The sequence below is a fragment of the Pogoniulus pusillus genome, chromosome 5 (assembly GCF_015220805.1).
Source record: "Pogoniulus pusillus isolate bPogPus1 chromosome 5, bPogPus1.pri, whole genome shotgun sequence".
Lineage (NCBI taxonomy): Eukaryota > Metazoa > Chordata > Aves > Piciformes > Lybiidae > Pogoniulus > Pogoniulus pusillus.
In genome coordinates this window covers 30,627,918-30,649,259 of record NC_087268.1, presented here as the reverse complement: position 1 = coordinate 30,649,259, position 21,342 = coordinate 30,627,918, and the positions used below count along the sequence as shown (strand labels likewise).

The 21,342-nt window shown below is 40.3% G+C and overlaps 1 protein-coding gene across 2 annotated transcripts in view; it reads right to left on the bottom strand.

The window, feature by feature from the left end:
• RASA3 (RAS p21 protein activator 3) overlaps nt 1–21,342 on the bottom strand; it is a 149,030-nt gene that overhangs the window by 109,817 nt on the left and 17,871 nt on the right. The gene's annotated exons all lie outside the window — the stretch shown is intronic.

Below are 21,342 nucleotides of genomic sequence, written 5' to 3'. Positions count from 1 at the left end.
TGTGAATACTGAAGAACCACAGGAAGGAAAGCTTAAGCCAACCTGCATCCTCAGCTCTAACTAAAAAGTACAAAGTGACACAAAGGATTGCCCATGTCTTCTTGTCCATGTCTGGCAAACTGCAGTTTTGCTAACAGACTCATGACATGCCCTTGGAAATGTCACACATCCACTCTTCTCACCAACAGCCTGTATATGGTTATCATACAGGCAGGTTTTCTAAAGCTAACCATAGAACATTTGAAGAGGCAGTGAAAAGGGACATGAAAAACACTGTTTCAGACAGCAATGTCTCACTTTAGGGTTCTCCTAAATAAAGTTTGCTCTCTCAGCTCAGCTGATGCAACTTGATAGCATTCTTCCCACTTCCTTCAGAGTTGTGAGACACTGTATAAAAGAAAGCTGGCTCTGCTGTAACTCAAAAGTGTGACTGGAACATCTGTTGGTGTGCCTAATGTGGCTTTAAGCTAAGCTGAATTGTTAGCAATAGTTTAACTGTGGCAACTCTAGCCAAAAATATACTGAGGATTACAGATGGCTTGCTCAGTCTGCAGTGAAGTCTATTCCACCATAGTAAACCTTCAATTTTTACTTGTAAGTGTCTGTTCAGGGAGGTTACAAATCAAATGTAGTAGCCTCACACAGATTAAGGTCTCTGCCTCCTCTCCACAGCTCCCAAGCATCCTAATTTCTCTTATCTGTTCTCACATTAAAGTCACATGAAACCAGCCTCTTTTTTGGATGACTGGGTAAAGTTCCCCAGAGGGAGCAAGCATGTATGTCAACAGGAAGAGTTTCAATAGCAGAACGATAAGGAAGCCTTCCTCTGGGGCTGGCACACTATTCTCACAGTTCTACCAAGAGAATAGGAGAAAAAAAATATCAAGCTCAAGGTTACATCAAAACACAGTATGGAGTTTCCCTTTTTCTGCACTACTCCACTCTCTATTTCAACATGAATTCACACACACCAATTCCAGACTTTGCCATCTTGCTTTCCAGTTGTCTGACATACACAATATTCACTTAAGAAGAACTTACAGTTAATACTTGGTCATGTCAGAAGACTCCATAAGAACTGTAGTTTGAAACAAACATTTCTCCTCTTTGTCAAAAGCCTCACAGTAAAAAAAAGCCTACAATGCTGAAACCCAAATGCAATGCAAAAAAAGAAACAATTCAGCATCACTAGAAAAATTACTACCTGCACAGTCTGTACAGCAAATTAAAGATCACAATTGTCAAAATATTACAAAGTGGGGCACAGAGGGAAGATAGAGGGAGAAAACATTTTACAGTCATTTCTTTCTTCAAACTGGCAAAACGTCCTGAAAAGCCTCTGAGACTAGAACAAGGGACTAATTGACCAACCCAACATATTAATCATGCTTCTTCCCAATGCTAGAGACAGCCAATGGCTGCTTAGATTCCTCCATCACTGAGCAGTTGAGGGGGAAAAAAATAATTGTCAAGCTTTCAAGCATAGCTGAAGACTCAGCTCTCTAGGCAGACATTTTACTTCAACAAATGTTCTCTGTTAGAGCTTCAGTTTCCCTCTGTGGCACCGTTTTACTATCTACAATGCAGCTGAATAATTTGATCAGTATTTTTGTGGATCTGCTACTACTGAAATGAGAAAAATAGAACCCTCAAAATATTTGATATAGTCCTGGACCACTTCCACGTTCTCAACAATCAGAGATAAGAAGATCATTTAATCTGGGAAAGGATTTTATTACTGGATGCCTCTATCTGTATCAAAGAGGTATCTTCATCAAAGAGTCAGATGTGCTTTCCCTCCCCCCGCTTCATATTGATAAAGTAGCTGTTTGCTACAGAGTTTGGAAAGGCTTTACTGAAAAGTCAATATGGGCATCTTTAAAAACGTCATTTTTCCACTTCCACTAAGAAGAAACAGAATGTTTCTCAAGATATCCAAGACCCTGACAATTTAAGACATACAAGGACTCTGTTTTGGAGCGTAAGGCTTTGACTTGGAGCCACAGTAGCAAAATAGTCACTCTAAGTTTGCAATAGCATTTCTTTCTATCCCCACTTCTCATACAGAAGTCCCAATTTAGCTGTGTGATGCACTCAACTTAGTGCTAAGTATTTAGACATAACAAAGCTGATGTCTGCCATGGAAAAGCTGTCGTTAAGTATTTTGGGCTAGTCTTTAAAGAAGAACAACAGACTCTACAATTCTCAATAGCTCACTGGCTTGCTATCTTTTCCTCTCTACAGTTTAAAAATGGACTGCTATGGCAGCACAGATACCTTAATTTCAGATAGGTACACAAGAAGTAACTAGCTGAAAAGCGAGGAAGGACAAACTCAAAACTATATTCTTCTTCCTTGTTCCTTCCAAATTTACACATTCTTGTCCTGCTAAGACATTGGCAATAAAAGAGAAGCAAGAAAAAAAAAGGTTTTTCCTGTCTACACAGCAAAGAGCAGCACTGCTTAGATGCTTGGGAGAATAAGAAAAACTTTGAAGATGTTCCTAGGAATACACAAACATATGTACAGGCATATATTTCCTTAAAGTTTTTCCATTTTAAGATTCTTTGAAATATGTAGCATTTTTTATTGAATTTTGATACTCAGCATTATGTCATCTTTGCTTTTGACGTATTTCCCTAGGGGCTACGTTCTGAAAAGAAGGAGATGCACAATAGCCAGGCAAGATTTCTACTTTTTGGAACAAAATTTGCTGTTCCTGTGTTTTTAAGTAATAGGTCATCAGCACACATGGATATAAGCTAGAACACAGGAAGTTCCACCTCAACAGAAGGAGAGGCTTCCTTACTGTGAGGGTAACTGAGCACTGGCACAGGCTGCTGTCGTGGGTTTTTAAAAGAGAGCTAACAGAGATTAAACTCTCAAATCAAACTAGAGAGAAAATACAGAATTATGTTTAGAGAGAGAAAAATACAGTGATAGACATTACAAAGCAATTACCATGGCAAACCCCCTTGAAGTTTTCCTCATCCCCCCCCCCAAAAAAAACCCTAAATCTACATTCCCCCTGCCAACACCTCCACCATCCAAAGAGGCCTACTGCTTACATGTACTGTGTCCAGTTCTGGGCTCCTCAATTCAAGAGAGATGTTGAGGTGCTAGAACATGTCCAGAGAAGGGTGACGAAGATGGCGAGAAACATGGAACACAAACCCTATGAGGAGAGGCTGAGGGAGCTAGGATTGTTTAGCCTGGAGAAGAGGAGGCTCAGGGGTGACCTCATTGCTGTCTACAACTACCTGAAGGGACATTGTAGCCAGGTGGGGGTGGCCTCTTCTCCCAGGCAACCACCAATAGAACAAGGGGACACAGTCTCAAGTTGTGTCAGGGGAAGTATAGGCTGGATGTTAGGAGGAAGTTGTTGGCAGAGAGAGTGATTGGCATTGGAATGGGCTGCCCAGGGAGGTGGTATGAGTCACTGTCCCTGGAGGTGTTCAAGAAAAGACTGGATGAGGCACTTAGTGCCATGGTCTAGTTGACTGGATAGGGCTGGGTGCTAGGTTGGACTGGATGATCTTGGAGGTCTCTTCCAATCTGGTTGATTCTATGATTTATGTTCCAGTTAAAGTGGCTCCCGCCACGCCCACAGGGCAGGAGGAGGAGGAAAGGAGCGCGAACTGACCTTGTTGTGAGTCTATAAAGAGATAGCAGAATGATGGGATTGAATAACAAACTTCTAGTCCCCAGAATTTTTTTTTTAACCCTATAGCCTCAACCTGGGAGGGCTGCCTAGAAAGATTGTGAAGTTGTCTTCTCTGGAGACTTTCGAAGCCAAGCTGGACATGTTCCTGTGTAGCCTACCCCAGGTGAATCTGCCTTGTCAGGGTGGTTGGACCTGATGACCTCTGGAGGTCCCCTTCAAACCCTAACATTCTGTGATTTATGCCAACTTCTGTGCATTAAGGAAAACATTTGTCATGTGTCCACAAATTTACCTTGCTGCTTTCTATTATCAACATACTTGATTTCACCAAGAGAGCATGGAGAATCATTTCCCAAACTAGCTCAGAAAAGAAACAAGTGAACAAAAACCTACCTCAAAGAAATAAACCAGACAAAAAAGCTCCTGAGCTTTCAATGATGCAGCATTTGACTTCAGGGAGCATGCTGAAAGACTTAAGTACAGAAGCAAAATACCCAAAGTCTGAAAAGGGCAATGCATGCAGACCAACAACAATCCACTTTTTTTCTGCCATATTCAGGAAACACTCTCCAAAGAAGCTCAAAGGCAAGCACGTCACGAACAAGAACAGAGCAGGAATGTATGTCAAGAATGAAAAGCCTCTCCTGTTTTTCTTTAAGCTCTCCATACCAGTATAGATGCTGGAATCTGAAAAAAATTACGTCAAGCACTCCTTTCAAGTTTTCTTTCTTCTGAAAAAGCATTACTCCTTCAACATTCATAGATCAATGAAAAACAGAAAAAGAAAACTCTGTACATCCACAGCTCTATCAGAATTAATGCTTAAAAAGTTCCAAATGCACAAAGCCCAGCATAGACATAAAATATCAGTAAGTCAATAAGTATATAAAGTAATTTCAATTAAAGTAGAAGTAATACCAGTCAATGTCAATTAAAACATATAGAAAAACCTAGAACCAGATTAACTTTAGTGCCTAGACATGAGTTTAAACTGCAAGGAAGCAGTTGCAATAATGTTGAATGTTGAGAAAACTCATTCTGAAAGGTGTGCTTTTTGAGGATGAGGTGAAGGGAAGATCAAGGCTATGACTGTAATACCTCAAGAGGGATATATTGGAAAAATAATCCTTTTTACTATGGAAATGGTCATAGACAGAAAACTTCTATTCATATCACAAACCAATTTTACTAAACAGCCAGTGTGATAACTATGTGAAATTAAGATGAAGTCAGAATGCACAGCTACATTTATGTGTCATTCCTATATGCAGTTATATTGCATGTACCTCTCAGAGAATTTCAATTTATTTTTGCATTTCCAAATAGGAAAAAGCAATTTATTTATTTATTTTTTTAAAGCTGACATTCCAAGAACCAGTGTGCCACTACAGAGTTATCCAAATTGATTAGTGTTCTTCTGTGGTTTTGTAGTAACCTAAAAACAATAAATGCATTTTAGGCAATATATGCTAAGTGTCTGTCCTCTGCTCCTATGTATATAGGTTACACTGCCTGAAAAAAAAAGAAGAACTTATGAAATTCATAAATATCAAATAAAGAAAATGCATATATAAAAAAAATAAAAAGAAGAATGACTTGTTTTAAAAGAGGTGTGTCTAGAAACACTACTTGTCCAACAATCTCTCTTTGTTCTAGCTATAGGTATTTATGCATGCAAACACATACTTTGCTCTCAATGAAGAGACAGATTGCATTAGATTTCTAAACCAGGTCAAAAAGAGCCATCTGTGAACAGATTTTCGTGATCTGGAAAATGAGATTTTTAGATGACCTGTTCTTAATCTAAGCCCTTGCCTGCCAGCCTCTTTCCACGTGAAATGGTCATCACATTAGTAGACTCAGGGAAAGCGATTCCTCAACAAAACAGCCCTGACAACCTGGGCATAAGCAATAACCCTGGATAATTCAATATCACAGCTTGCCAGCTTAAGCAAGTAACCCTTCCTTCACCAAGGTAACGAAGCATGCTAGTTACAACTTTCTAGACAAGACCATCAAGTGGCTTCAGAGAAAGAAGCAGCAACAAGCCAAATTCCTTCAGAAATAAATTGAAGACTATCACCAGCTGATATTCTGTATCAAAACCTACCTAGACTTCGTACTTCTAGTGGTGGTTTACTGCCTTCACAGCCTAGTGACAGGAACATTTGGCTTCTGTTAAAAATCCCTTTTGTACAAATCCCCTTCACCAGTGCATGTGCTGTCATACTACCATACTACCTTTCCCATAACAAGAGTAAGTTTATTTGAAACAGTAAGGAACCTTCCTATAAACTCTTCTGATCCAAAACCTGTTCTGAGACCACAAATGACAGGTCTTTCTATGAGCTGTAACAAGTCAAGTCTAACTAGCTATACGCCCCCCCAGTGAGGGACAAATTCAGACCTATCAGTCAGAACAGCTAGTGGCCAAATTCCCACTCCTCTATGCACATGCAGTCAGACAACTCAGCTTTTTTTGCAGCCTTGAAGATCCAATAAGGGCATTACTGTTCTGGGCATAACAGAAGTGTAGTTGAGGATTCATTTCACTAGAGAATAATGAGAAGCTACAGACTGACAGTCTTACTTTTCATGCAAGAGGCAAGGAAAACTAAGGAGGCTCAAAAGATCTTGTAATGATCTGAAGTACTTAAAGTGATCACAGCACAAGGGCTGTTAATCAAATCCCAGAGCTGAGAGGAAAGAGCTCTGGACAGTAAATTCTATGAGAGCTGCTTACAAATAGAAGAATTTCATTTGCACAGGAAGAAAAACATAATTCTCCTCAACTCATTAATGTAACTGGTTGTATGTTACTTGCCAATATCGCGGTCTGACAGCTGGAACCAAGTTTCTCTAAATATTCCCATAGGATAGTAACTTAATCCCACAAAATACAATGCACAGCCCAGCTGCTTTTTAAGAAGACTGGAGCTACTTTCTGTAAAAGCACACTTTGATGAGAACATTTTAAAGTAGGATACTGTTCTCAAGGAGTTTTCATTCAAATTCAGTTTTCCTGTGGCACTCTGGGGTTTAACATTCCCAGTTTCTTTGATGTGATTTTCCTGTATTTCTGCAGAAAAACTGATGAATTAATAAAATTGACTGTGTTGACACAACGTTAGACTCAACTCCCCACATACTATTTTCCAGTCCATCTTGCATTTTGATGAAACTTTGCACCAAGACACACCTCATTCAACTTCCCAGATGCATCTGATAAAGGCTCTTGAGGTTTCCTTACCAGTTTCAGTCATGCAGGGACTAGCTACTGGTTGTTCTGTGCCTCTGAATTGTGCTGAATTGTGATTTTTATTTAGATTGCTGGCTTGGTGTCGTTTTTCCATAGTGCTTTTGTTGTTGGAGGTGGCATTTGGCAGGGAGGGGTGTTGGGGTTGTTTGGTTTTTCACTGTGTTTATTTGTTGTTGTGGCTTGGGGGTTTTGTTGGTTTTGGTTTTGTGGGATTTGCTGGGGTTTTTTGTCTGTTTGATTGTTTTTAAAGAGGATCTGAGAGGAAGTAACTTCAAACAGGCTATTCCATCATGGAGCTGCACTGGGCAAACAGTGAGCAATTCCAGCTATTTTTAGAAGACTAATATGAGACAGGAAATACAAGCAAATGATTTACAACATCAAACAAGTTGTGACCAAAATTCAACAGCAATCCAATCACTCCCTTTTGAGAGTTTTTATACTTTAGGGTCATTTAAGATAGTTGCTCTATAATAAAGAGCCTAGTCTTTTCAAAGAATATTACTTGTACTTTAGCAAACATCAGCACAAGCAAAAAGTTCCTGTGGGGGGAAAAAAGTAATTTTTTTTTACCTCCCTTCACCTATATTATTATTCACTGACAAAACTAAAAGCCAGGGGACCAAAAGAAATAAAATCTAAAAAGACAGTCTATATAGATCCCATTTTTTAAAGTGTAGCTCAATAAGCTATAACCATGTAAAAAAATAAAATAAAACATCAACGACAGAAGAGAAATGATGTCCTCTCTCTTCCAGAAGATGAATCACTTCTATGACCTCATTGCTGTCTACAACTACCTGAAGGGACATTGTAGCCAGGTGGGGGGTGGCCTCTTCTCCCAGGCAACCAGCAACAGAACAAGGGGACACAGTCTCAAGTTGTGCTGGGGGAAGTATAGGCTGGATGTTAGGAGGAAGTTCTTCCCAGAGAGAGTGACTGGCATTGGAATAGGCTGCCCAGGGAGGTGGTGGAGTCACCATTCCTGGAGGTGTTCAAGAAAAGGCTGGATGAGGCACTTAGTGCCATGGTCTAGTTGATTGGATAGGGGTGGGTGCTAGGTTGGCCTGGATGATCTTGGAGGTCTCTTCCAACCTGATTGATTCTATGATCTTAAGCATCACTAGAAACTTTCACAGTAACATCTAAAACACAAATCTACCAAAAGTTGTGCTTTATTTAGATTAAAAATGAGTGACAAAATGAATGATTGCTCAAAGTTGAAGCTTTGTTGGTAATGTCAAGAAACCGTAGCTGTTTCTTCTAATGACTTTCTACAACTGTTCTTACTAAAGCAAGAATAAATAATTCTGAAGGAATTACTTATTTAGAAATGTCTTAACTAACCAGTTTCACATGATCAACTTTAGATCAAGTTCAGTTTCGACTTTTGGCTCCACAGTGTTCAAAACAGAAATAAAATCTAGCTATTGAGAAACAGGGTGACTCAAACCACAGCAGTTCAAGGCAATCTTGAAAATCACCTAAAATTTAGTAAATAACCATTAAAAGAATGTCTTTAGAACACTCTTCCCATTCTAAAATTGAGCAGCATGAAGGGACAGAAAAAGGTTCTGAAATCTCCAAACCTTGCTTTGTTTCAGCCTTTCTTCAGAAACAGTGAAAACAGGTAGTTCATTTCTATCCCTTAAAGATCCAAACCCAGAAACATCCTCCTCCAAACTTGCAATAATTAGAAGCTTCCCTTAAACCCAGTAACAAGCAAGAACACAACTACTTGACACAATCTTGACAGTTCATCAGTCCACGTATTTCTCATGCGCTCCTTCACACACAAAGTGCATTGTACGTACTAAAGAATAATGTAATACAAAATCCTTTAAGAAAAATGTGATCATAACCAGTCACCAGCTATGTTCTTAGAGATGTGTTGGTTTTTTTTAATGAAAATATTGATTTAAAGGAAATCCATAAATTTCTAGCCGTAGTCTTAGGCTGCTGAGAAACTATATGGTGCAAGAGCACCTCTGTATTGAACAGAAAAGTCAGAATAGGACATAATCTACATCACCCACAGTATGTTTTGCTCTAGTTACTGGATTTCATTTACAAAGTTGTTTTTTTTTTCCAGTAGACTGAAACAAATATAAATTCCACTTGGTCATTCCCAATATTGGTGCTTTATATGATCTATAGATGACTTTTCAACACTGACAGACTTTAAAACCACTTTATCTCAAAGAAATATTTATTTCACTGTATTGCACAGAAGCAGAAAACAACACACAAGTTTTTACATTGAAGCTACTAATTTCTTGTTGCTAGCTTGCAGTCATGTTAATCAAACAAAAACAACCACACTTCTGCTTGTGACATTTTAAGAAGTATTTTTACTTGACCATCATGGGTCGAGTTGAATCTGATGCCATCATGCCAGCTTCAAAATGGAAGTGTGGTCTGGAGCAAAGTTCAGAGTGTAATGAGAGGCTTCCCATGCTGGTTGCCACTTTTAGTTTCCAGTTTTGGGGTGTTGGCCTTTTCTCCTGGGTGGGCTGAGGGAGTGGGGTAGGTCATTGGCTTCTACTGCTGTATTTTGCTGCCCTTTTCTGCAAATAGGCTACGGTAACTGTTCATCTTATAATCTCATTAAACTCTATCTCAACCCAAGGGTTTTGTGTTACTTTCCTTCCCGCCTGGGGTGCATGGAGGTGGCTTGTGAGAGCAGGCTGTGTTAACCCAGGACATTGACTAAAGTGACCACTTATCAGCTTGCAGTTCTGTGCAATTAAATTCTTAAGACTGCAAATGAGCAAGGACACACTTTCTCGCTTATTCTTGTCTGACCTGAAGTCAGAGGGTCAGATCCCCACCTCGCAATATACAAGCCAATTCAGTCCAGCTAAAGCTTTAACTCAACACACTCATCTCTGCACCAGAGCTAACTGCCAAAATACTGCTAAAGGAAGCCAATGCAGTAGGAGCAAACAAACTTCAAGGAAACACAGGTCTCTTTTATTTCAGTATTTAGTCTTACAGAAATGGAAACAAGTTTCAAAGACAAATTTTGTTTCAAGGTAGTCATTCAGAGGCTGAGCATTTTTCAAAAAGTGCCAATGATTTTTGGAAGCTGGGCATTCCCCAGGAGCTGCTCCTCCACACCCACAGAGTTCATCCAAAGTTGAATTTTTAATATGCCCATTTCAACATCACATGCATCTGTCTCACACAGAAAGAAAGGAAAACTAACAATCTGAGCTAGTACTTAAAGGAGTCTTAAGGGTCTGGTATTTGTAAGAATCATCTGAAGATTAGAGGCAGAACAAAGCCACCACCAAAAAACCCTCTACCATTTGAACTTTCCAATTATCTCGTTTTCTACTCCACTGATCTGCACCTTTGCCTACTCAGTGAGCATTTTCCTATCAGAGCACTATTAACAACTTACAAGATGGAAAAAAATGTCATTCAAAAGAGACAGAATCAAAGTTTAATATGGAACATACAATTAATCTTTCCTTCTACTCAGGCTTTAATCTATGAACTATGACAGTGTTCAGAACCATTTATTTCATCAACCACTGGCCCTCCACTCTGCAATAACCCTGCCTTCCTCTCAGAGCACAGACCAAATATCCCCAGAGATATTCATACAGTTTAACATTCTGCACATTTCAGGTGCCTGCATTAGTATAACTAGTTCTCTGAATTATAAACTGAATGAGTTCCTCTCTCTGTTCATCAGCTAGATAGGGAGCCCAGAGAGGAAACATCAATGTCCAGGTTAACTGTTTGCAACCACACAGAAGATACTTACCCCTCTCTTCCTACACCTGACCTGGACACCTCACATTTTCTGCAGGACTAGCCTGTTAGACTGCAGTTTCCCACAATGAACCATGACCCCTAAAATAGTACCTAGATAAAGAATTTAAAGATCCTTCGTAACATCATATAGCAAAATAGAGACTGGAAACTGTCAAAGTCCTAATGTTTGAAACCATCAAACATTTCAGGTATAGATAATTCTGCAGTGAGAGTTTTTGCCCTAAATACTTCCAAAGTCTGATTCAAGTACCATGGAAACAGGCCACTTGTATCAATAATGGTTATTATTACTACTAGGATTTTTTTTGTTTCAATTTTATTTCAAAGTTAAAGCTACTACCACAATTGTAGTGTAGGTTTTGCTCTAAACCACATAATAAAAGAAGCCCAAGTTGAAGCTAGATGTACTTCAGAACACTGAACTACTGGAGATTCACCTGCCTTGTAGACAGTTTCTTACTAGTGCAATTTTTGAAACAAGATTTCAAACAGTGACTAATCTGACTACCCTGAGAGAGGGAACATCACATGAATCCCGGCCCAAGGAACAAACCAAACCAACAAAGAATGACTCAATTGTGCAGGCAATGTGATGAAAACCAAATGCTAGATTATCCAACCTCAATAACTACAGGAAGTGAAAAAAACACACATTTATTTCTTCACTCCTCAGCACAACAATGTACAGAAAGCAAGAAGCTAAGTATAGTCACTTATAAGTAAGTAGTGATCAAAACCACAAGAATTCAGAAGTCAATGTAGCTGTGTGCACCTAAAATACATCACTGGTATAAGCAGCTGAGGTTTTGAAGAAACATCTAGCCAAACACACAATGCTCCCTTGTAATTCTGTAAACACTCATACAGTTAAAAGCCTTATTTACAGGGAAATGTATAACCTTCCATGAAACGCAATCCAGATGTTGCGGGGATTTTATGTAAAGCATAAAGCAGGGTATTAAAACCAGAAAGTGACCTAACTTTCCTTATCCAAATGATGCAACGTGTTAAAATAATGAAACTCAATCAATGTTAGCTTTCTTTTATGCTTCTGGTTTCAGTTCACGAGTTAGGCATATCAGCTGCACAAAAGGGGGTGAACAAGACATGCAGCCCGTAAAGCATTCTGCACTGTTAAGTATTTTGCATAACTACTGTAAGTGACAAAGCAGAATTCATTTGCCTATGGAGAAGTGAGGGAATTCAAAAACACGAACATGAGGCACAACTAGCAAATACTCTGAAGTACATTCACAACATTTTCACATGTTCAGTTCCACAGATCTGTCTAACGTGGCACAAATCTACTCTCACTTTGTTTCTGCAGCAGAAACCCAACTGCAGCAACATACAAAACATTCTCTTTCTTGTAATGCTTAAGCCTACACAAATATTCATACATAAGGAGGTGTTCAAAAAAGTGTGGATGTGGCACTTCTGGAACATGGTTTAATGGCCATGGTGGTGTTAGGTTGATGGTTAGACTTGATGATCTTAGAGGTCTCTTCCAACTGAAATAATTCTATGATTGTATGATTCTACAGAAAGATTAAGCTTTAAAATGCAAGAGGCAGGTGAAGCATACTTTACAGGATGGAGATATGAAGGCACAGCACACTCAAACATAATGCAATACAAAATACATTTAGAATTGTGATGTTAAGACGAATGAAGGTGTCTTATAATGAAATCTTGCAAATCAAGCCAAGGTCCAAGCTTTATTCTTCAGGCTGACACAGATAGTTAGTGACAATGGTTTGCATTAACACACAGGCAAAGCAAGCACTGCAACTGAGCTTATTCCTCAGCCTAAGGACCAATAAAGATGACATACCCACGTTTAAACTCACAGCTTTAAATCCATTGCTGTACCTAATCAGCCACCACAAATCCAAAATACACAAAACCTGGTCAACCCTGTCCTCAGCAGTTTACAGAACACATCAAGCAGGCAAACAGTGACAATCTACATCAAATTTACATTTCAGTTTTCAGAACCCAACAAAAGTGATATTGTACACATTGTGTTTCTCTTGTAGATACAGCATGTACTAGTTTTATCACAAACATAAAAATAAAAAAGCAAAAGGACCTTTTCTGTTTATTCTGAGCTGTGGTATCACATTCAGCAAGTGTCAGTAAGTACCCACAGGGCAAGTTACACCTGTGAAATATCTGTATCTGTCTCTAAATAATCTCTTGAAACCCCTGTTCAAATTCATGTCTTAAAGAAAGGCAGACTAGAGAACACTTCTGGTAATTATGTGTAAACTGAAGTTGATTTCTGGATTATATCATGCACTTCCACTGACTAAGAAAGCTCCTCACTGACATTTACAATAAGCAGATGTAAAACTTAGATCATGTAAATAGACATGCTTATCCAAAGACTGCTGGATAAAAAGATGCCCATTTTTACCTTCTAGGGTAGCACATGTTACATACAATAGATGCACAAAAATCCACGTCTGTGCTGTAAGGCATGCTGGGGGATAGGGATGAATACACTAGGCATCTGGCTACAAAAAAAGACCAATGCTTCTTTACGAAGGTCACCCAAGAATGGAAAGCCATTCAGCTTTAATTAACCCCTTACTCATCCTGTGTAGTTTCTGAAACTGTGCATGTGTTTGTTTGCAACACCACACAGCAGAGCTATTCTGTGCAAGAAGTTTGTATTTCTGTTCAAGAAGTTAGCTCTTGTTGTCGAAGATACAGATTCCATCCTGGCTCTGCTGCAGACTCCATCTGTGACTGTGCACAGTAAATCAGACAGCTAACCTCCAAAGTGGAAGTACCTCTTTCTCCAGCACTTCAAAAAGGCAGCTTCAGATCCCTCAGCAGAAAGAGCACAGTGGAGCATCGCGTTACACTATTTGCTAATGCAACTGCATGAGACGTTGCGAAACTGAAATTGAAGGCTAGCTATGCAGAGGCTAGCAAAGCCAATCCAGCCTGAACAGCAGGCCTTAAATCAAAGGACTCTCTTGAACAGCAGCTAAAGATCAATATCCTCTTGGTCTGGGATGTTAACAACACAAGTAGGGGGAAATCAAACACAAATCAGGATTTACCAACACAGAGCAGAAGACAAAGGATCTGGTCCGTCTAACAATAGGTAAGGCAGACAAACAGTTTCCAGTAATGATGACAGGAAATATCACATCGTTAGCAGTGTGTACTTGCAGCAGTGCTGCCACATACTTAGAGGGAAAGAAAGAAAAAAAATATGCCTCCCAAAGGCAATACTTTGGAAAGAACACAAATTCAGGCATGAAAAAGCTACTATCACTGCTGCAAAGCAACCTGGCAAAAGAATGCTTCATAGCAGAAATTACTTTGGTAGGAAAGACACTCTTCATGGGAGTACTGCAGGTACACCTTGGAGCCCGAGGTGTACTGTACCAAATTACAATGGCAAAGGAACTCCAAGTGGTAATAAAGTAGGCACAGTACAAGACAGACAAGCCCAAGAAGAGTGTCCACCAAGGCACATATTTAGCTCTACATACTCTATCACCATTGCATTCCAAATAAGCACACCATAAACACCACTCTCCTGTCAGCTATAGAGTTTATGAGACCTACCATTCAAGAATATGCACTATTTGAGAACATGAAAGTCAAAAGTCTTCAAAGGAAAGCATCTGTTCTGACACCTTGAGTACTGTGTTCAGTTCTGGGCCCCCCAGTTTAGGAGGGACATTGAGATGCTTGAGCGTGTCCAGAGAAGGGCGACGAGGCTGGGGAGAGGCCTTGAGCACAGCCCTATGAGGAGAGGCTGAGGGAGCTGGGATTGTTTAGCCTGGAGAAGAGGAGGCTCAGGGGTGACCTTATTGCGGTCTACAACTACCTGAGGGGTGGTTGTGGCCAGGAGGAGGTTGCTCTCTTCTCTCAGGTGGCCAGCACCAGAACGAGAGGACACAGCCTCAGGCTATGCCAGGGGAAATTTAGGCTGGAGGTGAGGAGAAAGTTCTTCACTGAGAGAGTCATTGGACACTGGAATGGGCTGCCCGGGGAGGTGGTGGAGTCGCCGTCCCTGGGGCAGTTCAAGGCAAGGTTGGACATGGCACTTGGTGCCATGGTCTAGCCTTGAGCTCTGTGGTAAAGGGTTGGACTTGATGATCTGTGAGGTCTCTTCCAACCCTGATGATACTGTGATACTGTGACTTCCACACATCTTTTGAACTACTTGACTGATGGGGGCCTTCAAAAAAACAACAAAACAACCCAAAAAAACCCACAAACCAAAAGACAACAACCTACTGGCTTGTTATGTTCAGCTCTAATTGTTTGAAACTAAAGTACTTCCACTGTAAATTGAGAAGTGAAACAGTTCTGTTTAATATATTCATCAACAACCCAGATGAGGGCACAGAGTGCACTGTCAGCAAGTTTGCAGATGGCACCAAACTGGATGGAGTGGCGCTCACATCAGAAGGCTGTGCTGCCATTCAGTGAGACTTGGGCAGGAAGAAGTGTAATGAAATTCAACATGGGCAAGTCTTGCACCTGGAAAAGAACAGCCACAGGTATCAATATAGCTTGGGGACTGACCTGTTGGAAGGCAGTGAAAGGGAAAAGAATCTGGGGGTCCTAGTTAATGGGAGGTAGACCATGAGTCAGCAATGTGCTCTTGTGGCCAGGAGGAACAATGCCATTTTGGGGTATATTAAAAGGGGTGTGGCTAGCAGGTCGAGAGAGGTTCTCTTGCCCAGAGAGGCCACATCTGGAGTACTGTGTCCAGTTCTGGGCCCCCCAGTTCAAGAGGGATACAGAACTGCGTCAGAGTCCAGCATGAGCCACAAAGATGATTAAGGGAATGGAACATCTCTCTTACAAAGAGACTGAAGGAGCTGAGGCTTTTTAGCTTGGAGAAGAGGAGACTGAGGGGTGACCTCATCAGTGTTTATAAATACGTAAAGGGTGAGTGCCAGAAGGATGGAGCCAGGCTCTGCTCAGTGATGCCTAATGACAGGACAAGGGGCAATGGGTGGAAGTTGAGGCATAGGAAGTTTCATGTAAACATGAGGAGGATTTTTTTCACTGTGAGGGTGACAGAACACTGGAACAGTCTGCCCAGGGGGTTTGCAGAGTCTACCTCTCTGGAGATACTCAAAACCTGCCTGGACACATTCTTGTGTGATCTGGTATAGGTGATCCTGCTCTGGCAAGGGGGTTGGACCAGACCATCTTTTGAGGTCACTTCCAGCCCCTGACATTCTGTGATACACCTACAAGTGGGAAAACAAATTCAAGTTTGCTATTCAAGCAAAGAAACTGCACACAATAAGCAAAATTATCATTCCTTTAAGGAAATGTCTGCTTAGGTGACAATATTCTGGGTTATTCTTACTTGCATATTTCCTGAGACTTTTCATAGTCACTAATCAGATCTTCTCTCCTTTGAAAGTCAGATATAAGGCTAAGACACTTGGGGTAGTCTGGAGAAGAGATCTTATTATCATTTACAGGTATTTGAAGGGTGAGTGTCAAGAAGGGGCCAGTCTCATTTCAGCAGCAACCTGTGGTAGGATGAGGGACAACAGACAAACTGGAACATGGGAAATTCCACCTCAAAACAAGAAAAGGCTTCTTTACTGTAAGAGTGACAGAGCACTGGAACAGGATGCCCAGAGATAGTGGACCCTTCTTCACTAGAGACTTTCAAGATCCATCTTGAATGTGACCTGTCCCAGGCAACTCTGCTTTGGCATGGGGGTTGGACTCGATCTCAGCAGGTCCTCTCCAACCCCTACCATTCTATGATTCCACAGCAGAACAGGTTTCTGTAGTAATAGGTTCTTGGCACATAAGCTACTCCTCCAGAGCAAGAGAGTAAACACTATTTAATAGCATAAATCAGGCAGGAAATGTCAACAACAATTATTATAGCTAATTTTTAATATTAACTGAATTTCAAGTTAGCATCTCTTGCTTTCTTCAATTCCAAGATGCTCATTTTGCTCCTATTTTTTTAAAGGATATTTAAGCAGAGGGCAGTTATTTCCTCACCTGTTTCAGCAACACTGTAGCTTCACAGCCACTTGAAGCCACCACAGACCAGTCAATTGTCCACTGCCCCTCTTACCCCCAGTGATTGCAACCACACATCTGTTTTGCAGAGCAGATGACATCAGGCCAGAATGGACCTTGTGCAGTCATTAGCTTTGGCATAGTAGAGATTCCTACCAGACTCACCCACAGATATGTCTTGTTACAAGAGGTAAACACAGCAGAAGCTGTGCAACTGCATGATATTAGATATGCATTTAAAATGGGATTATGGGATGTATGCTCTCTTACCAATTTGTGTTATCCTTACTAACTAGTGTTGCTCTATAATGCCATCATCTAAAGACTCGCCCAAAAGCAGCAGGACTGTTGACAAAAAGAAGCCACTCTACTTACAAGAAGATTCAATTCAGACAGTCACTCTTTCTTCAACTCTGTGCTCCCTCACCACCACTTAATACTCTCTGCCTGTTAGTCTCCTTCACTCACATTACTGTTGAGCACTCCTACTTCAAGTAACTATCCAGCCAAGCTTTACAGAATTAAGAAGGTATTTTCTTTTGATTTAGATAGAAAGCAGGGAAGAAAGATGATCTGTGTAAAACAGTACTATTGTCTAGTCTGCAAGACTTGAGCTAAACCAAAAGAGTTTACACTTGTTTCTCCAAAGCACAGATAGTTAACATTTATCCTTGTCTCATTCAACTGAATTACCACTATGACTGAACCAGTGGTGATTATATTGTACATAATCTCCTTCATGAGGTCTCCCACTCCTTACCAAAGGTCTAAAATACAGTCAAACTCACAAGGTAATCATCCTCTGGCTATCTTGAGTGCATCCATACCCTCACTGTCAAGCAACATTAATCTTTACCTGAGAATTAAACATTTTCCCAAGAAAAGTTATTTTCTTTCAGTTTCTTGGTGCATGTGTTGCACCTAATTCTTTACAGCTAAACATGATGTGTCACTGGCTCTTCATCTTCATTGCTTTCCCTGAGGTCAAATATAGCTAGCTACTGCCTCTGCTTCATTAGCAAACTGAAGTTTGGCATAATGGGACAATGAACTCATCATCCTACATTACATCACCAGGTTCAATCAACTCCCCAGCTGCCTGCAAACCACTGCACCCAGAGAACACAAGCAGTGGAGCACAGCCCCTTTATGGGACAACGCAGTTACAGCAAGTGAAGTGTGCCCCATTAATGCAGACAGATCTCTTCAGCTATATGCAAATCTAGCTACAGGAGGCAAAGCAGAAACCCTACATTTCCAAACATACTCATTACAGATCCTACCATAAAACGACATTTCCCTTTCTAACTGGCACATTTCTTCAGTCCGACACACAAGCAAGCCGAAGGTAAGCAGAACCTATTAGGCTTTATTAAAAATGTTCTGAGATTATTCACAACAGCTGTTTCCTCTTCAAGCTAGAGGAAAACAGATGGCAACATAACAAGAGCTAGATATTTTTTTTCAATGAACTCTCAAACATGACACTGGCACAGGATGTCTTCCACTCATGCACCTCCAAATGGGACGGTAAAAATTTTGATGCCAAATGTTGTTTTGCTAATGGAATATATAACAACATGATTAATATAAAAAACAAAGGCAGAACAGAGAATACCACCAAGTTGTACATGGAAAAACTGCAGGTTGCTGTGATGGTTTGGGTGTTCCCCGACCCCCCCCCCCCACTTTAGAAATCACCCAGACTAGACTCAGCCAGCTCTGGAAATATGAATGAAGCTTATATTTACAGCTGGCACAATATACAAGCAGATATTTACAGTATAGACAGTTATAGACAAGGTAAAAGGTAATACAGAAACACAACTCCCCTCCCAGAAACCCGAGTCCCCAGGAGGGGCTCTCAACAGTCCCTTCACCTTCCCCCTACCCCTCTCAACCTTACCCCAGTCCCAAGGAAGAATGGAGGTTTGGCCGAGAGGTTAGGAAGCAAAGTGGATTAGCCCAAAATGGAGGGTGAGGTTAGAGAGACGCAGCTCAGCCAGCAGCCCCAGTGAGAGTGATGCCAAGTGTCTTATCTAATGTTTTTATTTCTTGTTCCTATACATCTCAGCAAGCCTGTGAGGGAAGTAGACATCACCATTGTTTTCTTTCCACAGCCTGTAATCTAGTTCTTCTCACCAAAACATTCTAGCCTGCTTCAAACTAGCACAGTTGCATAGAACCCTAGAGCACAAAGCTGTCGCTGTAGATTCCCCACAAAACCACACAGGAACATTGTTCATCTCTTCTCTCTAACACCTATAAAGCTTGACAGCACCAAGATAATACAAGCACAGAGAATAAGGGTGTGCTCTTTTTAATATTCATTAGCAACTTCAATTAAAAGTCACAAAGATAAAAAATAGCAAGAAAAACATTTGAAGTTACACTAACTATCCCTGGGAGTGTAACAAGGGGATTCTATTGGTGTTGGTCTGGCATCAACTGCAGCCTATCAACTGCATTTTGGACACATTACATAAAAGCAGAATTTCAGAAACTATAAATACATCATTATAACACTTTAAACATAGGTTGAGGGATATCATGTATTACTGACACTGTTTACAGGTTTCCAAGAATTCCTAACAAAAAAACAGTATTTTTGGACAGACAGCAATGAATACTCAATTGGTTGTTCCCTCTACAGGAGCAATATAGAAGGAAAAATTTTGGACAGAAATGAAAGCTGTACTTCTGACCACCTACTTTACAGAAACATCAAATTTTGGGTAAGTAAAAAATTCCAACATGTTTTGATTTGAAATGCAGCCATATCGTGACAGTATAACCCAAGCTATGGTCTCCTGATTCTCCCAATTCTAATGTTTAATTGTAGAAATATGGGGGCAAAATGCTTCAAAACTGCAGAGCTTGTGGTCAGTAAAGTATATATACTGAAATAGCAGTTTTTAAACTTTAAAGCTCTGTTCAGCTGACATCAATTTAATTTCTGACTACTTATTCTGCTGGTGAGAGTTTTCTATAGAGTTAGAGAACAGGTGTTTTTCCTTCTAGGTACATAATCAAATATCACATGGCACCAATCTTTAACTACATCATAGATATATCTGAAGTGTCTGGCATAGTAAAATCACTTGTATTAAAAGCCCAAGTGGTGAAGAGAATAACTACAGAAAAAAAAGTACAGTAAGATATTTCCTTCTTGGCCATTTTCTCTTTCTGACTTCCATTCCAAGGGGTAGGTTGGATTTTGCATCTTGACTGTCACATTATTCAGCATGTTTATGATCTGAAGCAAGACAGTTAAGTCTCAGACATGCTCATGTACTCTCTAGCTATGACTATATGAATTAACTTCCTCTATTTATAGAAAGTAGGTATTGAATTAACTCTTGCCTTGGCATTTATCATCTACAAGCTTCATTCTCAAATTTGCAGGATATCCTCTGTCCAGCAGTCTGCCATGCCAGCTGAGTAACTCCTCCTGGAATGGCTAACCAAAGTTGAAATGTCCACATTGTAGAGGGGAAAAAACACCACCACAAATTGTTATCCTCTAGCAAACCATCAAATTCAAGTAAGAAGTGTTGAGATTGCCATTGCCTATTATCAAGACCCGCACCCAAACCTGTACTTCTTTCATTCATTTCCTCCCTTTTGTAAAGGCAAAGTAGATGCAAACATATCAAAAATTTGTCTTGTAGATTAAACGCTGTATATCTCATCTTAAGCACAAATCCTGTCTTGCTTTCCTCAGGGATTGGAAGTAGTAAATACTGTCAGTCAAGCTTACATTCAAAACAACAGAGCTGGGACACATATAAAATTGATAACTGCAAGATAGACACCTAAAATGCCAAGGAATCCAACTGCATCACTGAGCTTAACTACACACAGTGTACTTGCAGGAATGAGAAGGACACTCATTGAAGAGTAAGCTTCCTTCCTCATGCCCTTGCTCCCCTAACAGATCTCCATTAAAAACGCTTTATAACAATCACCTATATCATGTGGGTTATCTAAAATGAAGTCCTCTCACTTGTTATCATTACGAAGTGCCAATTATCAACAACCCACGCCCAGATGAAGATGTCTACTGAATACATAGCACAGCAGGGAGGAAAAAGCCACTTAACCAGATAAACATGTCCTTTCAACTTCCCTCCACTTCCACCTCCTTGCTGTGTCCTTCAGTTCAAATGAGTCCCTAATCTAACCTAGACAGTGCCAGAATCAACACTTTACTGTTAGCACTGGAGTTTCAAGTGAACTCTTTAAAGCCAAGCTATAATGGAATGTCCAGGAACAAATTCCTGGGTTAGGAAGATACTCCACCAATTTCATCACATGACAGTTGTGAAAACCTTTCCTCCCTCCATGCCTCACAACCACTGTCTCTTTACATCTTTACTTTAGTTGATTCCTTGTCATATCTCTACTCTTACAACAAGCAAGATACCCTCAAACACACAAGAATGCTTGCTGTTCTGCAGCAAGGAATTATTAAACTCACAGAGCAGATCTTATGTGCATCTTAAATGAAGATGAAAATCCGAGCAATTTGATTGCACAGAACAAGCCTCAGATAGATTTCCTAATATTGTGTTTTATAAAGTGAATCTTCCCTGAT